General features: G+C 33.9%; 1 non-coding gene across 1 annotated transcript; it reads left to right on the forward strand.

The window, feature by feature from the left end:
• The first annotated feature begins 7,128 nt into the window (after positions 1–7,128).
• LOC120781152 lies at positions 7,129–7,268 on the forward strand. The gene has a single exon (XR_005706016.1). It is a non-coding gene; the product is annotated as a U4 spliceosomal RNA (small nuclear RNA).
• The last annotated feature ends 37 nt before the right edge of the window (positions 7,269–7,305 follow it).

Consider the following 7,305-nt stretch of genomic DNA (forward strand, 5'->3'; position numbering starts at 1 on the left):
TTTGTTTTCAAAAAATTTTCAAAATCTTTTGATGTAAACGCACTGCCTCGATCAGATATCAATACCTTTGGACGACTGTAACTACTAAAATACAATTTTAAACAGCTCATGACCTCCCTGGTGCCTGCTGAACACACCGCATATAACTTAACAAATTTAGTGAACCCATCTATTACCAAAAATACATATTTTTCTTAGAATGTTTAAATGACACTGGACCGAAGTGATCCACATGAACAGTTTCGAAAAGGTACGTTTCCTTTGGGTATATTATGTAAGAGGCCCTCATGTTTCCCACTCTTCGAGGAAAAGGCAATACACTTTAGGCAGTTTGAGATATATTGTTTAATTTTTCTCCTTCATTTTGGGAAACCAATATGACTTTATTATAGCACTGAAAACTTTATCACTTCCCATATGACCCATTTCATCGTGATACTTTCTCAATAAATGTTCTTCCATCTCATTTGGTATATAAAATAGTATATTTTGTCCGTTTTTCTATAAACTAAGCCATTCCGCATTTCAAAAACACCATTTTCCTTGTTTTCCAATTCCCCCCGGATTTCAATAATTTTCCTATCTCGATTTTTGGCAAATTGACAGATTTTGCTCAAACGTATTTTCTTCAAGAACTAAGATGTTTGAAGTGCGACTAAGTGCGTCCACATGGAGCATTCTATTTCCATTACGGTGTTCGAGAACATATTGAAAAATTTTGCAATTCGAGTGCCCACCTGGCTATTCTTGGATTTACTTCCTTCTTATTTAAAGTTAGCATGAGTGAATTGCAATCAGTGACTATCTTAAATTTCAATCCTTGAAGATATACCCGAAATCTCCGAAGTGCATAAATAATTGCAAGTGTTTCCAGCTCAAAGCTGTGGTATTTAGATTCGGGCTCGCTGCTACGTTTCGAAAAATAAAAGACTGGGTGAAATTTGTCGTCACTCTTTTTTTGTAATAATATTGCACCAAATCCCCGAGAGCTGGCATCGCAATGCAGCTCTGTATCATCTCTTGGGTCGTAAATCGCTAAGATAGGAGACCCAATTAATTTATTTTTAAGTTTCTCAAAACACTGTAACTCGTCTTCCCCAAATGTAAATTTAACATTCTTTTTTATTAGTTTGTACAGAGGCTGAGCTTCTCGCGAAAAATCTTTAACGAATCTTCTAAAGTATGAGCATAAGCCCAAAAAACTGTGTACAGCTTTTGTGTTACTGGGTATAGGAAAATTCACTATAGCTTCTACATTCTTTTCATCCGGTAGAATACCTTTACTCGAAATGTTATATCCTAAATAGCGTATTTCTGACTCCATAAATCGGCATTTATCTAACCTCAATTCCAATTTGTTTTGTACTAACTTATTAAAAACTTCCTGCAAAATGTCTAAATGTTCTTCTTCATTACTTGTAGCTATCATGATATCGTCTAAATAAATAGCAATTTTCTCTGCTCGAATCAGATCATCAAAAACATGGCTAACAAACCGCTGGAATGTTGAAGGTGCATTTTTCAGACCGAAAGGCATTTTCAAAAACTCGTACTGCCCCATCGGTGTTACAAAAGAAGTGTATTTAATCGAATCTTCAACCATATCTACGTGATAAAACGCACTCTTTAAATCCAATAACGAAAAAATGCATTTATTTGCTAGTCTATCTAACAGATCATCAATAAGAGGCAAGGGATAGTTATCTTTCAATGTTATCTTATTCAAACTACGAAAATCCACACATAACCTTATATCACCTGTTTTTTTCTTACTAAAACAATGGGGAAGAATATTCTGACTTACTCGGCCTAATTATCTTGGTTTGCATTAAGTCATCTAAAACAACCCTAACTTGTTGTTTTTCACTGTATGACAGTCTTCTTGGAGGACAATTAAAAGGTTTTTCTGTACTCAACAACAGTTTCATCTCACATCTAATTTTTGGCGTATCGGGGCGCTTACAGCACATATAATAATCTTGAAATATTTGCAGAAATTTTTGTTTTTGCATAGACACTTACATTATCATTTTTTATATAAACATTAGGAGTTTTTGCTTCAGTTTTCAATACTTCATTGTAATTCACAGAAAATTTAGTGTTATCAAATTCAATTTTCATTAATCTTTGACACTTTTCATCATATGTGTTATTTTCGACTTTGAAATTCGAATCTATTTCTTTACATTCTAATTTTAAATTAGATTTACTTAAAAAGTCTCTTCCTAAAATAATTGGATGAGTCATTGTTTCATTTGTTACAACTAACATCGTTAATTCAATTCTTTTATTTTTGAAAAAAATAAAACTGTTTACATTTCCGACAATAGATAATGGACTTTTGTTTATACCACTATATTTTAAAAATACATTGTTCTTTCTGTTTATTACTACATCTGGTACGAACTGTTGGCGAACAAAGCTAATGGGGCTTCCGTATCAATTAATGATCCTAATAAAGTTTTATAAGTAAATTTAGAATTAATAAATACATAATTTAAAAACCTTACATATTCATCGCCTTCCATCAATTCTGTGACATGTTGTACAGGGCGGCTCTTCCTTTGTGGACAATTTGCTGCTAAATGGCCAACTTCAGCGCATACATGACAAGCACCAAGCTCTCGTTTGGGTTTTCGGGCATACACTTGCTAAATGGCCAACGGAGTTGCAATTGTAGCATCTCACGACTCTTGTTGTTTGTTGTCCATTATTCGACTGCTCATGTTGATTGTCTGCTGTCATTTTCTTTGATATATATCGTGGCAATTGAATATTTCTAAACGCTTCTAACAATTCATATTTGTCATGAAATCGTTGCATTTTAGCTTGCGAACGTAAAGTGTTATCCGGAATACCATCAATTAGATATTCTACAAGTTCATCTTCACCAATTAGAATTCTATTTGCCAGAATTAGTTTTTCTTGGAAATATTCTCGAAACGATTCGGTAGTCAACCACTGCCTGATTTCAAACTTTTTCTTTAGCATCAAATTGCTTGTTTTTTCTTCAAACAGCGAGCTCATTTCCTTTAAGAACTTGTCGATTGGCATTAAAATCAAGTCATCTCGAGAATGTAACCACTTTAGCGCATTGCCTTTTAATTTATTTGCAATTAATGCTCTTAGGTTGTTATCATCAAGTTGGTAAACACTCTGGATATTTTTAGTTGTGCTTGCCATAGCTTAAGGCATTCACCACTACCAGAAAATTCAGATATAAGTTCTTTAACATCTGCGAACTTTTGCTTATTGGAAATGTTTTTTGTTTGATTATCACTATTTCTCAACTGTTCTTTTTCTCTCATTAGAAGTTCATTTTCCATCTTCTTTAGTTCACACTCACGCTTCAACAATTCTAATTCGATTTTTAAAAGTCGCCACTCGTTTGCATCACACTCTTTTTGTTTCTTTTCAACACTCGTTTGATTACTTGCGTCATATTGTGGTACAATCCCATTGCTAAATTCACCACACTCCTCGGTGATGTTTATACTGCTCGCTCCTTCGTTGATTTCATCAGCTTGTTCTTTTTCCGCAATGATGGCTTGCGTACAGTCAACGTCAGCGTCAACGTCAACCATGGAGTTTCGAAAATTTCCACGAAGCTCCTCAGGAATTTTTGTAGGCGAACAATTAGTTCGGCTTTACTACCTGTTGTTTTATGTTTGAGCGAACGCAACCATGATTTTAATTGTTCAACTGTGTATAAACTAAGCGAATCCTCGTTTGATGACATTTTGGGCGCAATACAACCACTTCTGATATTTTAAACAATTTTATTATGTTGGACGCTCTTTTTAAATGATCTGCACTCGTTCTTCTTTATCTTCAACATGGCCGCAGATCGTGCTGCCACACTCCTTTATTTATAATAAGATACATAATTTACAGATTTATGATGTTACCACAATATATAATTTACATATTTATAATGCTGCCACAAGTGTAAAAGAAATATATGAAAGCATACTTATGTACATACTACTTATACAAGAATTATAGAAATCTCGTATCATTCTTGCTACTTATACATACATACTTATGTATATTGATTTGGTGTGGTATTTAGTGGTAATTTGGTTTTCTTATAGAAATGTAAACTGAGCTGCAAAATATCGAAATACGACGACAGTCTATTGTCCCTGAACGGGTATATTAAGTTTGTCACGAAGTTTGTAACACCCAGAAGGAAGCGTCAGAGAGCCTATAAGTGATCGGTATGTTGAGCTGAGTCGATTTAACTATGTCTGTCTGTTTGTCTGTCTGTATATAAGTATACGAACTAGTCCCTCAGTTTTTAAGGTCTCGTTTTGAAATTTTGCAAACGTCTCTTCTTCCTTAACGCGTCATAAAATATTACATTTTTACACTTCTTTAGAAGAAATTTGTAGGGTTACAAACAAAAATTAGTTTACGAAATAATAATTCTTAACGCCATGTTTTCGGTTCGTTATAATCATAGCTTATGAAACTATATGAAACCCCTATAAATGTGGTATGTGATATTTTGTTGCCAATTGTGTGTTGGTGAGATCTTTAACTACCTCCATATGTACATATTATAATAATGTATGTATATGAATTCATCTAGAAAACCCAATAAAATGGTATCTGACGTGCGCGATAAGGAATTTTCGACTATAATCCCGCCTACTTGCCATATAACCCATTTTTAAATTCCAACTGAGATTTCCACTTTCCGGTATGGAAATCAAGCACCAATGAATGTATCGGGATAAAATTTTGTCGAATAATGCGCTTGAAGTGGGCCACCTTATGGCCAATCCAAATCGGACCGAATATGTTTATAAAAGTTCCAATAATAACACCGGTCAACATGATTTTTGTGTCTGACATCTACATGTTAAATTTTAGTTTCTCCTATGACAAAAATAAGGAAAAAATTTTTTTTCCGGTTAAAGTTTGCTTTCGTAGAGATTAGAGTAATTTTTCGATGATTTTTTATATTTTGTCTACAAATTCACTATAGATTATAATTATAAAACTTTTTTTTAGATACAAAGTCGTTTTTATTCAAGATGTGTGATAAACAATAATATATACATAAATTTAAAGTAACAAGAAATTACTCTCTAAAAGTGAATATTTTTTGTATTTCTTTTATGCTCATATGAGCTCTCTCGTATTAAACCCCAAATATACTTATCGATGTAGATCAGCCCAAAGCAAACTTAAAGAACTAAAGATTAATATTTAAGTGTTTTTCAATGTCTAGAATCAGAATTCGAGCATGAGAACAGAAACCCCCAAAAAAATATTTTTTTTGTTGACCAGTGTAATTAATGAAACCCAGGGAACATTTCATTAGTATGTGGCATCTTAATAGTATGTATGAGAAAATAGATAAAATTGGGTCGGTACGACCCCAACTACTATGTACCACATATGTATAATGATTTTCGTTTCGTGATTTTATGTCGGTAATGATATACAAATTTAGTCTAGTACTTTGTTGGGAACACCTTTTGCAAAATCACTTCCCGGCACCGTTTGCTCATTGAACGTACAAATGGCTACATTGGTTCAGGGTAAATGTGTCCTACTCATCCTTTAGTATTTGCCACAATGTAACCTTCTTCGACGGTTTTCTTCCCGCCAGTCCTTATCCACCCTGGAGCAGTGCTTTGGGTCGTTATCCAGCTAAAAAATCCAAGCTAGTGTTAAATCATCGGCGTAATTTCCATTATATGTATTTATATTGTGGGCTTGATTCTTGTAGTGGTGATCGCCTGACATAGAGTCTACCATCATTCCCAAAGACATTAAACTTGGATTAACCACTCCATTAACCACTAGATCCCAGAACTTTGAATCCTTTTGCTGATGCTCTCTCCCAAATGAAGGCTATGATGTTCTTTTTTATACGTTCGGTTTGCGTCATGAAATTCGCCTATTTACGGAGTTTACCTGTAATCTACAGCGGACTGTTTCTTTCCTTGACGTCGCAAAGGGATCCACCTTGCTCATCCATACTATTTGTCTATCGTCGTTAGTGTTGTCTTTCTCGGTTGTTTACGGGCAAATTTTGAAAGATTTTATATTATTTAATATATTGCAAGGCATTCTTAACCCTTCCTCTAGAATAACACAAGTATACCATTATTTTCGCAATATTTTTATACTGATGTAAGGTTTTGCTCATATTGGTATTTTAAGGACTATTTTTTTACTACTAGCCTAAAATGAATAAAACAAAATTTATCATTTTAAAAATTGCCCCGGAAATTTTGACACAGTTTGTACGTAATTTTTTCGAATTTTCAAAAACTTGAGAGATGATCGCCATATACACAAAGCGGAGATGTGACGTACTTACATATGTATGTATGTAAATTCTACTTAAGTCCTACAATGCTATAGCTCAAATAACATGGATGAAATGCGCAAGTTAGTGCAAATTAGCGCTGCCGTCTGTCAAGACAACACGTACTATGTATGCTCGTTGGGTCGCCGGTTCGAAACCTGGGACATATGTATTATTAATTTTTTTTTCATTCTACTTTTTCAAACTTTCTAATTATTATTATTTTTTTAATTATAAAATAAAGGAACTTGTTTAGAATATAAAAATGTACATATTGACATATTAATATTTTAATTTAAACATACATACATATATCAACACATACACATTATAGTGAATTGCTTATAAGTACTCTGTCGCTATTAAATAACTGCAAACATACATTCATGCTTGTGCATGTTTCCAACTTTATCCACTTTTTAACCTCAAACGTGCAAATTATATTTGCAAATGAAGCACTTAAATGAACACCACGTAAACGTTTTATTAATCAGCTGTAGCAAACAAAATGCGAAAAATTCTTACACACATTCACACACACAGGTATTTTATATATGGTATTCTCTCTTTAAATTGTTGTTGCTTGTTTGTTGCCAAGTGCCAGAAATAAACCAAAACAGTCACCAAATAACCAACCACCTAACTTACGCTACCTGCTCACCGCTTGCCTGTCCCATTGCTTATCTTCTTTATATTCCATGCAAGGCATGGTTGTGTCACGCACAACGTACTGACTTGCAATTCTCATATGGTTAATAAATATGTGCAATGAAGTATTTTTTTGTTGGCGTTTTTAAGTTAGCTTTGCGCAGAGGCAATATCGTAACCAATGAGGTTCTACCGAGGTGCGATTATTGCTAGTTGAAAACTTTAACCAATACCCCGCCGTGGAGGACGTGAAATACCGTCCGCCAAGGCAATTTTGAAGTCCCGAGCCGGACTTATTAATGAATAAATTTCACATAGAAGTGTTATAT

The sequence above is a fragment of the Bactrocera tryoni genome, unplaced genomic scaffold (assembly GCF_016617805.1).
Source record: "Bactrocera tryoni isolate S06 unplaced genomic scaffold, CSIRO_BtryS06_freeze2 scaffold_378, whole genome shotgun sequence".
Classification (NCBI taxonomy): Eukaryota; Metazoa; Arthropoda; class Insecta; order Diptera; family Tephritidae; genus Bactrocera; species Bactrocera tryoni.